The sequence below is a fragment of the Acomys minous genome (genome assembly GCF_964271855.1).
Source record: "Acomys minous genome assembly, chromosome: 17".
Classification (NCBI taxonomy): Eukaryota; Metazoa; Chordata; class Mammalia; order Rodentia; family Muridae; genus Acomys; species Acomys minous.
Genome location: NC_140500.1, coordinates 3,191,281 through 3,206,442, shown reverse-complemented (window position 1 = coordinate 3,206,442; position 15,162 = coordinate 3,191,281). Strand labels below are relative to the sequence as shown.

At 51.3% G+C, this 15,162-nt stretch overlaps 1 long non-coding RNA gene across 1 annotated transcript in view; it reads left to right on the top strand.

Annotated features, from left to right (window-relative positions):
* Positions 1–13,393: 13,393 nt before the first annotated feature.
* The window catches only part of LOC311588221, a 44,381-nt gene continuing 42,612 nt past the window's right edge, over positions 13,394–15,162 (top strand). Inside the window, exon 1 of the long non-coding RNA XR_014776112.1 lies at positions 13,394–13,589. This is a non-coding gene — a long non-coding RNA (uncharacterized lncRNA). The remainder of the gene's footprint in view (positions 13,590–15,162) is intronic.

Here is a 15,162-nt window from a genome sequence, read left to right as displayed (position 1 = left end):
CGCTAAACTATCTCCCCAGCTCCCCTTGAGATGAAAAGCTTAAAGCACAAACAAACAAACAAAAAAAACCCCACACACGTCTGTTGGGATAATCTGATGTATTTTGATGCTAATTACTGCTTGCTGTCTGACCCACCTTTTGCTTAATAAAAAGCCATCTCACCTGGGCAGGGCAGGAGATGGGTGGGGCTTAGAGAGGAAGGATTCTGGAAAGAAGAAAGACCGCCACCGGGAGAAGAGACCTGAAGTGAGGAGAGGAAGGCCGCCACGGGTTAGCTGGAGGTAAGCACATGGCTGGCGTGGATGGAGAATCCGGCCCAGATGAAGAACATGAACAAGTATTTGGCATTATGGATGGGAGGTGGTTTAGAGGATTGATATCTGCCCTGCCCCAGTTTAACCAAGGCTATTTTAAAATATAACAAGTGTCTGCGTCTTGGTTGATCGCTAGCAGGGCCTACAGGATAATACAAATAATTTTAAAACAATACACATCTCATTGCATAAAATGTTCTGAGGGAGAAAAAAAAGTTGCAGCCCAACCATGTGAGATGAAAACGTCCCCAGTTCTCTGCCCCTCTTTGTGCAACCGAAAAGCAAAAAGACGGACAGACAGAAACGTGTGTTGGGAATAAGGGTGAGAACACGGAGACCTTAAAGTCCTTCAGAAACGAGCCCTGTGTTGGTCGTGCAGACAGTTCCCACAGAAGGGACTGGATCCGTTGCTTTACTCATTGCTGCCACCAAATACCTGAGTAGAAAGGGCGAGGACTGGCTTTGGTTCACTGTTTGAGGGGACACAGTCCATGAGGTGGAGAAGGCGCAGGGCTGGGAACAGCACGCAGCTGGTCACATTGCCTCTGCAGTGAGGGAACAGAGAGATGAATGCTGGCGCTCAGCTCGCTTCCCCACCCCCTCTTTTATTCCATTTACGCTTCTAGCACCTTGTGGCAGATCTTTTCCTCCTCTGTTCTCTGTCTCTGAAACGCTCCCACAGACACACCCAGAGGTGCCTGTGCTCGGTCTCCTGGGTGATTCTAAGTCTGCTTGGGTCGACACTGAGCATCATCCTCAGAGGGACCTGTGGTGAGGCAGCTCCTTGGCCAAGAGCCAGGGAGAGTGGATCCTTCTCTGTAGCCAGCACTGTAGGCAAGCAGGAAGGTGCTGCCAGGACCTCCTTCCACAGGGAGAGATTAGATGGCTCCACCCAACACACAACTGGTGGCAGAGAATGTCTCTGACCTGACTTTGAGTCCAAGTTCAAAGCTCTTATCACCACAGCACCCTGTCATCACTCAGAAAGCACGCACACAAAGGCTTGTGAACCCTCCTCTCTCCTCACAGTCCCAAACCGAGCCCGGGCACGTACGTACCAATTCAATGACTCAGACATTCTTAGCTAGCAGCGTAGAACGGTGCTGGGCTCAGCAAACCATGGCCCCAGAGGAGCTGAAACAAGACCCGACCAGGCAACCAAGGCCAGCTAACTGCACTGCCCCACACCCCCAATCACTGCTCATGTCACAAAGTTCCTCCACTCTGCAGAGCTGAATGTTCTGACTTACTGCTTTCCAGGGTGAGATGCTGACAAACTGAAAACAAAGACTACCACTTTGCACTTCAAAGATAATCTTTCCCTAATACCAAGATTTGCAGCTTTGTCAAAATCCCCCCAAAATAAAAAAAAACCAATTGTAGAAGTCGGTGCAACACTAACTTAGCCTTTAGCATTATCTTCTTAAAGCCACACTTCATTATTTGTGCTGTATGGTCATCACAAGAGCTTTATGTGAGCTTCTTAACCTCAAAACTTTCTTCCAGGGTTTACAAGTAAATCATCTGGTATTGGATCCAGTAGTAAGAATTTACCAAAGAATTATAAAGTAGATGCACCAAGTTCTGTCTCCAGTCTGGTCTGAACAGGTCTTTTATTTGTAAACAAGTCACACACACACACACACACACACACACACACACACACACACACACACATCACCAAACCCTTTGAATGTTCATTGTTTTTGATTGTGTGCGCATGTCCTGGAAATGCCCCCTTACCCCCACCAGCCAGTCCTCCTCCCCCACTCCCCTCCCCTAAGAAGTTAGTCCCCTCCTGATCAGCCTTGTGAGCTTCATGACTAATCAGTAATCCAGTTAGCGTTTGTCTGTAACAGACTGGTAGCAGCCTAAACTGTGGACGTTGAGAATTGTGTGGGGAGGCAGAGCTAGGTAAGTGTGCAATCAGAATTGTGTGGGGAGGCAGAGCTAGGTAAGTGTGCAATCAGAATTGTGTGGGGAGGCAGAGCTAGGTAAGTGTGCAATCAATCAGAAGCTTCTCTCTGGGATCCTGTTCACGGCTAGTTCCAGCACTATCCAAAACCAAACACGTTTCCAACAACCAATAGGTCTTATGGCTACAGAACACCAGCATCAAAGTGGTGTTTGGGGCTTCTGCGACGGCTCAGACGTAAAACCATGTGCCACACCACATGCCTGACAACTGAGCTTGATCCACCAAATACTGGATGAAAGGTGCACACCTGAAATCGCAGCACTCCATCAAGATGGGCTGCAGAGGCACTATTTAAAATAAATATGGCAGATATACTTTCAATCGCTTGATAGAAAATTAACACATCATTAAAGGTCAATCAAGCCAGGCATGGCGGCGCACGCCTTTAATCCCAGCACTCGAGAGCCAGAGCCAGAGGCAGAGGCAGGCGGATCACTGTGAGTTCGAGGCCAGCCTGGTCTACAAAGCAAGCCTGGGACAGCCAAGGCTACACAGAGAAACCCTGTCTCAAAATAAATAAATAATAAATAAATAAATAAAAATAAAGATCACGTATTCCCACTGTTGACCCTGAATCTGAGTGGCAGAGTAGGACGAGGTAGCATCAGGGCCTGCAGAACTGAAGTAATTTGCCCAAAGTGTCAGAGCCAGGTAGACCAGCGTGTTCTGTGTCTCCCTGTCACTCCCTCACTCCCCTGTATGTGTGAAGAAATGCCTTCGCTGTTCATTTGTCACTCACACAAAGAATCCATGTCCCCCTGTCCTTGCCTCTTGTACTGGAACATCCAAGACTTCGGACCTGTCCACGTTAAGGCACTGTCCACCTCCAGACTGGAAATGCATTTCCTATCTTATCGTTTCAAAGAGCTACCTTAATCCCGGCAGGCTCAGCAAACTCGCGGCTCCCTGCTGGCAGCTTGGAGCTGGCTGAACATGGGATAAAGAGACTGGGCCACAGCTTGTGGGGTTTGGTCACAGAGGTGTCTTTGTGCAATAATAGTGTGGGTCCCCCCCCCCCAGCTCAAATCAGAGTTAGCTGTGCTATTTTGAATCTTCCAAAGGCAGACAACCCAAGAACCTATAATTGTAGAGGGACCGTGTTCGCTGGCAGCCATGTCTGTGTAGGCTGTGAAAAGCAGGTGGGCGGGCAGAGATTCCCAACGGAGATTCCCAACAGGGCAGCATTAGACCCAAGCTCAGCCTGTATCAAGACAGCAGATCTCATTGGGCCTTCACTTCTGGTGATAAAAAACTCCTCACACATCCTCACACGGGATTTACTGCAGACACACAACAGAGGACAGGTCTATTTCCTCCCCCGACCTTACTGCCTGCTAGAAACCCTACGCTCTAGCAGTACCTGGAATGTGACTGTATTTGGAGTTGGGGGGCTTTAAAGGGGTAACTGTGTTAAAAAAGAGGACATTTTGCTGGGTCCAATCCCGAAGAACATGTGGGCAGCCAAGGCCATGCGGAGGTGGGAAAGGTGTCAGAGACAGCAAACCTCAGGCTCCTTGGCCAGGACTTGGGGTTTCCAGAAAGGTGAGAAATGGCTTCAGTTGTGTAAGCTCCATCCGGTGAGTTTGCTGGGACCTGGCAAAGTGATGGTGTGTCCTGGGGAAGGCTACTGAGCCCTTCGGGCCGGCTAAGTGACATGACTTGCAGGTTCAGAGTGAAGGGTGAAGTTTCTTATTTAAGAGGCCATTAGGCATTTCAGGAGACGAGAGCGAGCTTGGTGGCTTACAACCATAACTTCAGGCCTGCCAAGTGGGAGGGGTGCTTAGAATTGGAGGCCAAGTGGGCTGTGTAGTAAGTTCCAGGCCAGCCTGGGGTTAGGGAACCGCACAGATGCTAAGATTGTCTTGCAGAACGTTGACCCATGTGGGGTGCCCTCCCGGCTGGTGGGTGGGTGAGTCCCTGGCTGGCTGCACACTTCACCTGCCCCCGAAGAAGCTGGCTCTACGTTGAGGCCCCAGTTTCGTCATCTAGAAAGTGATGGTTGGTAACGCCACTTACTTTCAGGGTTGGGAAGATTAAATCCGAATCTAGATAAACCGTCAGAGAACGCGAAAGGGCGACCGACCGCCCGAGCAGGTTGTTCAAAGTTTCTCATTAATCATCGGGCCTGGGTCGTGTCTGGGAGCTATCAATTAGCAGGATGTGGGAGGGTGGGAGGGGGTCGGAGGACGAGCAGGGCGTGGCGGGGCTGACTGATTTTGCTGGCGCGCTCGCTCGCTCGCTGACCTGCGCTCGCTTCTAGTCTGGGAGGGTCTCTGCTGCAGGGAAGGCAGCGGCTCTCCCTCCGCTTCTCTGGCCATTGCCTGCTGCGCAGGAAGTCTGCTCCACTTATGTGGGCTTTGGATCCCGGCGCTCTCTGACAAAGGTGTTATTATTTCTACACACATGACTCCTTTATTCTATAAATAAATAAGGCTTCAGAAGAGAGCCAAACACAGCCCCGGGGCTTAAAATAGGGCAGGACAAATAAAGCCGAGCACAGGAAAAAAAAAAAAAACCACTCCGAAGGAGGCGAATGTGAGTCAGGGGTTTTGAGTGGCCTTTTTGGACGAGGATAATTCCTTTATTGCTTTCTGAAATGATTTAGAGGCTAGTGGGTTGGCTACTAGAATGAGATTCCCAACAAGAACTCTTTTAGAGGGTAATATGACGTGGAAATGATTTTTAGTGTAAGTCATAAGGCTCTAACTAAACCTTCCCCAGGGTTCTTCATTAGCAGATTTCATGGCTCTTGCTCTTACTTGGAATTCCACCTCTCTCAGGAAAGGCTAAGCTGTGGTCCAGCCCTTTTCCTACCTCCCAGGGGAACGGACTTGCATCCTTTGATTGACAGGAAAGCTCAAAACACTACAAATAGCTTTATCAGAAAGTAGTACTGTCTTTGTCTCGCTCACAGATCCGGTCCTTCCCACAAATGTACTCCATGAATCCAAAGGGAGAGAAGTTATTTTATTTTCTTATTTATGAAACCAGATGGTGGTAAGCTCTGCCCTGGCTCTGTTCCCACTCTATTTAGACTACATCTAAACTCCTTCAAGAGTGATCGGACTCCTCTGGCAGGAAGATAAATGACAGCCTTTCCTCTTGGCCTTTGCTCACTGGGCCTGTCGCCGGAGCGTCTTCAGTCCAGTTGCTTAGGGGCAGAACGAGGTGGAGCAGGGCCATGTAATTAATATAATGATGTTTAATTAACACGAAGTGATAATTACCTGCTGCAGAGTTAACACATTCTGAACTCCTAAGACAGACCAAGGCTGACCCAAAACAATGTTACCAAGAAACAAGATCAGAAACAAACGATCTTGGTCACCAGGCCTCAAGAATCTTCCCATCAGCTCAGCGCGGTCTGTGGCTCTTGGGAGAGTGAGCTGCTCCCACGTGTGTGCCTCGTTAGAGCCATAGGCGTTAGTGAAGCTCTTTCAGGGCGTCAGATCATCCCAGCTGACAGAGACAAGCGTGGGAGACAACCCGAGTGAGGAGAGAGAGAGAACCAGGAGGGTGTGCGCCCGAGCCTCCTGGGAACTGGACCATGGTGTCCCCGGACACTCTGCATCTGTGCGACAGCCTTTCTTTCTGCAGGCACTAGGGCCAAACTGGGTGGAATAATGTTATTTCATAGATTTGTGACCTCAGGGAGGTATGTAAGCTCTCTGTGGCTTCGCCCACTTAGGGAACAAGGCAGGTTTACAGAATTCGTGCGGATACTCGGACCAGATTAAGCTGGTGAGTATTTACTCTCACAGTTACCGTAGACACACCATCGCATCTGCAGCTGCTCTTGCCACCCCCGTGACATCATCTGCCTCGTGACCTCTGACCACACCCTGCTCTATGCGGGACCCTCAGACCCTTTCAGACACTAACTGGTTTATTTTGATCTCTTTTGCTGCCAGGTCACACTCACGCCTACCTCTGGGTCAGCCCATTGCTTGCTGTCGCATCTTTACCTCTGTTTCACTCTAGTGTCTGGCATTATTGGGGTCCCAACCCCACTGGTGTTTTGAGACCTGATTGGGCCAGCTAGTGACGATCCAATACTGACTTCTGAGATCCTATTCTTGTTCTACCGATCTGGTCAAGTCTCAAGTCACACTCAAGTCTCTGGGTCAAATTTGAGTCCATGGTCCATCCAAACCCATCACATGAAGTCTGGCCGGATGGTTCAGTGGGTAAGGTGCTTGCTTGCTGGCAATTCGGATGACTCAGGTCTCCAGAACCCACATGGTGGAAGGAGAGCCCTGACCCCCACAGGTTGCTCTCTGACCTCCGCATACAAATAAATATTATAAAAATAATGTTTAAAGCCGGGTGGTGGCGGTGCACACTTTTAATCCCAGCACTTGGGAGGCAGAGGCAGGCGGATTGCTGTGAGTTCGAGGCCATCCTCGTCTAAAGAGCAAGTTTCAGGACAGTGAGGGCTGTCACACAGAGTAACCCTGTCTTGAAAAACAAAAAAAGAAGAAAAAAAATGTGGGGGCCAGGTGTGGTGATGTGCAATTCCCGTTCCAGGGGCAGAGTTCAAGGCCAGCCTAGTCTACATAGGTTAGCTAGGGTTCCACAGGGAGACCTCCTCTCTTAAAAAAAAAAAAAGGTGGCAGGTGTATTATGTTTACCATTATCTTTTGGGAGGCAAGTTTTCTCTGTGGAGCACCAGCTGCCCTGGAACTCTGTAGACCAGGCTGGCCTCAAACTCAGATCCACCAGCCTCTGCCTCCCGAGTGCTGAGATTAAAGGCGTGCGCCATCACCACTGGGCTGCCATTATCATTTTTACTGTTGTTGTATTTTCTGTTGCGTCTGCAAATACTGTCTGCGTGGTACCTGGGGGGCTCCTATGTAAGGAACCATTTCAGACTGTGACCTCACAGCTTCCAGCATTTCACATGCCCACCTCAGCGTACGCTGCCTTTCTCACTACTGACATCTCATTTTTAGGTGGAGAAACTGCAGCCCAAGTTGAGTTATGTAGGCCTTCCAGCTCAGACTGTGTACTTTAATTATTTTTTTTCAAGACAGGGTTTCTCTGTGTAGCTTTTGGCTGTTCTAGACTTGATTTGTAGACTAGGCTGGTCTTAAACTCATAGTGATCCACCTGCCTCTGCTTCCCAAGTACTGGGATTAAAGGCATGCACCACCATGCCCGGCCCATTTATTTATTTATTGGTTCTTTGAGACAGGGTCTCTCTGTGTGGGCTTGGCTGTCCTGGACTCGCTTTGTAGACCAGGCTGGCCTCGAACTCACAGCAATCCGCCTGCCTCTGCCTCCCGAGTGCTGAGAGTAAAGGCGTGTGCCACCATGCCCGGTCCATTTAATTTTTCTTAACTAAAGGAGAGATGTTGATTTCTCAGGAATGGGGGATAATTTTTTTCTAAGGCTCCACGGATGGCACCTTGCGATATAGAAGGCACGCCTGCGGTCATTATGCTATACCTCACTGTGAATTCAAGCAACAGAAGGCCACGTGCAGACAGCCTGAGGTAGAACAGGCGTGGCGGTTTGAAGCGTTTAAAAGAGAGACATGCACACTTAAGTAGTAGTTGTGACACTTTCTCTTGGCTTCCTTAATCCCCTGGCTAGTTTAACAGACCACAACACTAATTGCCTGGCAATGGAGACTCTGCAGAGTCAGCATCCTGCCATGAAAGGCTTTTCTGAAAGCCAGGGAAGGTGGCACCCTGTACCCTGCACCCTGCACCCTGCATCCCTGATGTTGCAGGTCCTGGGCAATACATGCTCCAGCCGAGATTTATTTACCGGGAACTAGTTTTTCAATTTACCAGCAAGATTCCATCCGTGAAAGCAATTTTTCAAACCAGGGGTGCCTCTCTCACCTCACACGTGTTTTTAGACAATTCTCTCCCCTCGGCCTTCTTACACAGAAGTTTCTGGGTTGAAGCTAACAGGTCATTCAAAAACCTTAGTTCTGGCTTAGCGGGCAGATTCTGGCTAAGGACTAGGAGAGACTAAATACGGCCCAGTAGATTAATGGATGTCCATGAGCAAAGGAGAGTGTGGCAGACGTGAAATGTGTTGGTGTGTGAGGCCTAGGAATGACAGATGGCTCCAGCGCAGGAAATGAGGTGTCCCAGAGCACCGAGAGGGAGACATTTCGATTAGCAGTGAACCTTGAAATAACGAAGCAGGAGCTTCACTTAACACTGTGGCAAGTAAAAAAAAAAAAAAAAAAAAAATCAAAGGGCAGTCGCCAGTCGTGTCCACGCTCTGATGCTCCTGAGCGCTGCGGAGGTCTCTGCACGGGATGAGTTAGGCAGAGCAACCTGCCCTGTGATGCCTACAAAGGCCTGTGCTTGGGAAGGGGTGGGCGCTATGCAGGTCATCTGCACAGACTGCAGAACAGGATGTGCACCCATGTCTTGAAAAGGCTGGCCTCTGCTTATCAGAATGACCCGGTTAGCGCCCCCTCTCCCTCTGGCCACCCCCCACCCCCAACACCTTGGTCTTGCTGTGTTGCCCTAGTTTGGCCCCAGGCTCCGGCCTTTAGTCATCCTCCCGCCTCGGTCTCTTGAGTGACTGGGATTACAGATGCACACCACCAGTATCTAATATTTAAAACAATTTAATTAACTAGATTTGTAATAAGATTACTTAAGGGAATTTGTTGAACTCATCATTAATCAGTGGCCATGAAAGGTGATCATTCTTACTTTTAATTAAGAATGTTTCCTTCAACTTATAAATAAATGGACAAAATGGATGCATTGAATGCATCTGGGTTTTTTTTTGTGTGTGTGTGTTTTAAATCTGGTGGATGATTAGAAAATAACCGTGGGCTGCTAGCAAAGAATAAAGTGAGACTCACCCTCGGGACAATCGCTGACCTAATCCTATGGGGAAAGAGCGGGTGGAGTCACAAAGACGTCCACAGTGACAGCCCCACTGTGTCTCTGTCAGGATCGTACTGTACCTGACGCCACAGTCATGGCAGGCAGACCTGCAGCAGTTTTCCTCCTGAAGGAATTCTAAACCCAAGCTTGCTTGATTTGGTGTTGACTCCCGGGTTACAGGGCATGTTTAGCCCACTGGTGTGCTGGCCGAATGCAGCTGGGGCTCCAAAATTCTCCATGTTACCAAGCTTCTGAAGAGCTTGCCCACAGCCGGTCAGGAGGTGGAAGTGTTTATTCAGTGAGTTTTTTATTTTTTATGTCTACAGGACGAAACACAGTTCTCAGGCGCTGGAGAGGTGGCTCAGCGGAGCATTTTCAATCTGTTCATTAGAATGGCGTGTCTGCTAGGTCTCTCTGCCCCTGGTCAAGAGCACTTGCTGTTCCTGCAGGGGACCTGGGTTTGGTTCCTAGCACTTAGTGGTGACTCATGATAGTCTGTAACTGCAGTTCGGGAGATCGAGCCCCTCCGGCCTCTGAGCACACTTTTTACTTCGGCAAGTGCATGCACACATAAAATAAACATTAAAATTAACAACCCACTCATCGCGTGCATGGTTCAGGATTAAGGGGACACAAAGCAGAGGCTTTTGGAGAGGCATGGTGTCGCTCTCCTGGCTGGCCTGCTCCTCTTCCTATGGGAAATGCTGTGGGAGGGCTTCAAACGACCGGGTACAGCTCCTGAAGGCTCCTACTTTCCCCTTTCTGAGGAGGTTTTCTCCTGCTTTCACTAAAGTCTCTTCTAGTCCCCACCCCCAACATAATGATAGTATCCGGGTCGAGTAACCAGGCAGAGAATGGCCATGTGACCCACAGGGCTAGCGTGGACGCAGGAACTTTCCCACAAATCAGAGATGATCTGGGTAGAGCTCGGTGCTGGGTTTGCGACCCTTACCATCGTTTTCTTCCGTGACAGTGTCCTGATTGGAGTTTCCCCAACATACACAGACAGAGTTTTAAATTTTATACATACAGAGTTTTGCATGTGTGTAGTGCCTGCAGAGTCTAGAAGAGGGTGGTTGGGACCCCCTCGGCCCGGAGTTACAGAAGACTGGGGCCCCAGTGTGGCTTTTGGGAGTTGACCCCTAGTTCTCTGGAAGAGTTGAGCCATTTCTCCAGCCCCCGAGGCTATCTCACAGAAATTCATTATCACAGTAAAATCCAGCAGTGGAACAAATCGGAGCCCGGGCTCTGGCGGACAGGAAGGAGGCAGAGGCTGAGATCTCCCCCGCCGGCCCCTCCCCCAGTCGCCGTGCAACCCCTCCGCGCGGCGCGGCTGCTCCCGGCGACTCCGTCTGTTTTCAGCTCCCCTGAGTCTTTTGTTTTCTGGACTTTGATGGCAGCTGTTATCTTTCCAGCTGTAGCGGGAATGGGAGGCAACTTCCTGTTATTCTATCCTGCCGTCTCCATGGGGGTGGACACTCCCTCCCCCTTCCGGGGCTGCCTGTGGTTTTGGGGAAGCTTAGAGTCCTGGAGGCGGCCGTCCTGTCGTCACGTGGGATGGAGGGGCGGCTGGGAGGGCACCTGGCGAGCGAGGGGTTCAGAAGACACTGGAGGGAGTTAGGGGGGTGAGAGGCAGGTGGAGGAGGAGGAGGGAGGGGGAGGGGTGCCGCTGAAAGGACCAGGGAAAGAGGGAGGGCTGGAGAGGCAGGGAGAAGAAAACTATGAGGAGATGGTTGATGTTTTTGGCTAGAAATAATTTGGGAGTAGACTGTGTTTATAGAGGGAAAGAAGCGACGCGGTTCATTTTCACCAGCCCCTGTATGGTTGTTAGGCTTTTTTTCTTTCTTTTTTTTTTCTTTAAGATTTAAAAAAAAAAAATTATGTATACAGTGCTCTGTCTGCATGTACACCTGCAGGCCAGAAGAGGGCATCAGATCTCACTGTAGATGGTTGTGAGCCACCATATGGTTGCTGGGAATTGAACCCAGGTCCTCTGGAAGGAGCAGCCACTGCTCTTAACCTCTGAGCCATCTCTCCAACCCCCTGGTTTATTTCTGTAGCTTTAGTTTCCGAAATTGTGTGGAGTATGAATAATAAATGATGTTTGTTTGTTTTGGTTTTTCGAGACAGGGTTTCTCTGTGTAGCCCTGGCTGTTCTGGACTTGCTTTGTAGACCAGGCTGGCCTCGAATTCACAGCGACCCTCCTGCCTCTGCCTCCCGAGTGCTTGGATTACAGGCGTGCACTACCATGCCCAGCATGGTAATTTTTTTAACGTGTCTTGCCCACAGGTATTTATGTGCCCCAGGTATGCAGTATCCAGGCATGCAGTACCCAGGCACGCAGTACCCAGGTATGCAGTACCCAGGCACGCAGTACCCAGGTATGCAGTACCCAGGCACGCAGTACCCAGGTATGCAGTACCCAGGCACGCAGTACCCAGGTATGCAGTACCCAGGCACGCAGTACCCAGGCACGCAGTACCCAGGTATGCAGTACCCAGGCACGCAGTACCCTTGGAGGGTAGAGGAGGCTCACATCATGTGGAACAGGTGTTATAGGCCACCGGGAACCTGGCTGACACTTGAACTCTGTGTGTTAAAATCATGGACAGATGGGCTGGGAAGAGTGTGTGGGACTCAGTGAATGCGTTCCACATTTTGGTAGAATTGTGAGTGTATGACATAGCAATCAAAGAACAATAAAGCCAACTGAAACGTCACACATCACACACTTTAACCCCAGCATTTGGGAAGCAGAGGCAGGAGGCTCCTGAGTTCAAGGCTAGCCTATGCTACATAGTGAGTTCAAGACTAGCCTATGCTACAAAGTGAGTTCAAGGCTAGCTTCAGCTACCTAAGAATCTGTCTCAAAAAACCTAAAATCAAATCAAATCCCCAGGCCCCCCTCTCCCCCACACCACACCCCCCACCTCCTGTTCTGGGGGTGGGCAGGCAACCAAAGTCAACAAAAAGATAACAAATTAATTAATTGTAGTTCTAGGTGGCAATGGGTTATCGATGGGTAATCTTATGTCCTGGGTCTGACGCGTGGGAGAGGGGGGCTGAGGGGGGATGACAATGGGGGGCCCTTGAGCCGCTCCCTGACTTTGCAGCCAAGAGGATTATACAGCTGATATCCACCAGAGAGTAAATAGTAGTTAATTCTTAATTGTTAGCTCAGCCGCTGCAATTGGTTCAACAGTAATTATTATCATGTGGTTTGAACTCAGTTGCAAGGGTTCGTCTCCCTTTTCAGTTGTGCACCAAAACAGCAGTGCAGGGGCTGAGGAGATGGCCAGTTCTGCCCTTCTGCTGTCTTTGCACGAACGCTGAGTTCAGTGCACAGCCCCTGCCTTACAACTGCCACAACACAGTGCTTCTCACCTCGATGGGCGCGCACGCGCGCGCGCACACACCCATATACACGTAATTTAAAAATAACAAAAAATAGCCGGGCGTGATGGCACACACCCTTAATTTCAGCACTCCGAGGCAGAGGCAGGCAGATATCTGTTCCAGGCCAGCCTAGTCTACATAGCGACAGTCAGGACTACACAGAGAAAACCTTCTCAAACAAACAAACCAAAAATAATACACAAAAACAGGTCTTTAAAAAACAGGCTAGTGCTGAGTTTGGTGGCGTGGGGGGCGGGGCTTGTAATACCAGCTACTAGGAAGGCCAAGATAAAATTTGAAGATCAGCCTTGATATATATCATACCAGAAAGGGAGCGAAGGAGAGGGAGGTCCTCGACACAAAAACAAAATGTAAGTAGTAAAATACACACACACACCCCAGAGTCCATTTTATTTCCCTGGAAGCTTGCATAGTGCGAGGGTTTTGTTTTGTGTTTTGGTCACTAAGTGCACGCGGTAGAGCGCCACCAGATGACCACGCGGAGCCAGAGCGGCCGCACCTGGGATGCTCCGTCCGTCCTCCCAGTCTCGGCAAGTCCTCAGTTTCCCCCAGGGCGCTGCAGGACAGGAGGCCTCCAGGGGCCCTTTCTTCATCCGCGGGGCTCCCCCGCCTGCCGCGTCCGCCCCGTCCGTGACACGGAGGCGCCTTCCAGAGCCTCCGCCCGCGCTCACCACCGCCGCCCACTCCCAGCTCCGCCGGGCTCCGCCAGGAATGTGGGAGACCGGGCGGCGCCTGGAGTGACCGCGCGCCCGGCCAATCAGCGGGCCGCAGGCGCCAGGCTCCGCCCCCTCCGCCCCGGGGCCTGTTCCCGCCGGGGGGCGGGGCGGACGGAGGGGAGGCGGCACCTGGGCGGCGGTGATGTCAGCCGGGCGCTGCGCTCCGGCCGGGGCTCCTGTCGCCGTGTAGGGCGCGGGGGCGACGGCGGCGGGAGCAGCCATCCGGAGGGCGGGCGGGCGCGCGCCGGGAGGCGGAACTGCAACTTGTGGAGCTCGGCGGCGGCGGCCCTCCGCCTCAGGTAAGCCGGCGACCCGCGTCCCCCGGGACCCACACTTCAGGGAGTGGGGGGCGGCAGCCTCGCCCTGACAGGAGGGGCTCATCGGGATCCCCGAGCCCTTGAGTCCCCGTAGCACAGGACTCCAGCCAGGGAAGTGTGCTCCCAGCTCACACCCGGACTCTCCTCTACAGAGCCCAGCGAGGGAAGTGTGCTCCAGCTCACACCCGGACTCCCCTCCACAGAGTCCAGCCAGGGAAGTGTGCTCCAGCTCACACCCGGACTCTCCCCCACAGAGTCCAGCCAGGGAAGTGTGCTCCAGCTCACACCCGGACTCTCCCCCACAGAGTCCAGCCAGGGAAGTGTGCTCCCAGCTCACACCCGAACTCTCCCCCACAGAGTCCAGCCAGGGAAGTGTGCTCCCAGCTCACACCCGAACTCTCCCCCACAGAGTCCAGCCAGGGAAGTGTGCTCCAGCTCACACCCGGACTCCCCTCCACAGAGTCCAGCCAGGGAAGTGTGCTCCAGCTCACACCCGAACTCCCCTCCACAGAGTCCAGCCAGGGAAGTGTGCTCCAGCTCACACCCGGACTCCCTTCCACACCACAGAGTCCAGTCAGAGTCCAGTCAGGGAAGTGTGCTCCCAGCTCACACCCGAACTCCCCTCCACACCACAGACTCCAGTCAGGGAAGTGTGCTGGGACCTCAACACCCCAGACTCCTAATACCCTTGAATTCTAGTCAGGGACTTGTGCACAGTGTTATACAACATGGGTACCTCACCGTGCCACAGACTTAGCCAGGCAAGTGTGAGCCCACCTCACACCCAGACACTGACCACCACACCACAGCCTCTGATAGCGCAGACCTCCAATCAGGGAAGTGTGCTGGGGCGCCGGATTCCCCACCACACCACACACTCCACGTTAGAGAGCTTTAGTGGCACCAGCACCCTGCGATATAAAAAAAATAGAGCCAGAGACTCCAGCTAGGGAACTGCAGTGCGACCCCAGGTTCCTGAGGTAGTACCACAACCCCAGTCTCAGTGCCCTCCAGACCTGAACCTCAGTTTCCCCCTGTTTCCACAGAACGCCCATCAGGAACACGTGCTTGAACCCAGTCTCCTTACACTACCACAGAACCAGCAGGGAAGTCATGTGCACATGGGGACAGGGTTCAGGGATATTTAAAAATGTCACAAGAATTTGTGAACCCTCATCCCAGAAAGTAAAGAAAAAGTACTTTTATCTTAGTTTCCTTACATACTACTATATGTTGTTTAAGTGAAAGAATGCCAGCCAGTCAGGGTGTGAGAGACCGACTTGGGTGTATCCACGGCTTGTGGGAAAGCTGGTTTCTTGGGGGCACAGTTAGTTCTACAGCGCTGTTGGTGCTTATACACACCAGGGAGGTTAGGAAGGCTGCTGACAATCTTTAGATCTTGCCTGGGGCTTCTTGAGAAAAGGTTGACTGAGGCTGCTAGTCCTGTTTTCAGGGCTCATTTTTAGAGAAAGGAGTTTAAATTTTATTTTATTACTTTTTATTTTCAAAACAGGCTTCCACTATGTAGCTCTGGCTGGCCTGAAACTCGCTGTGT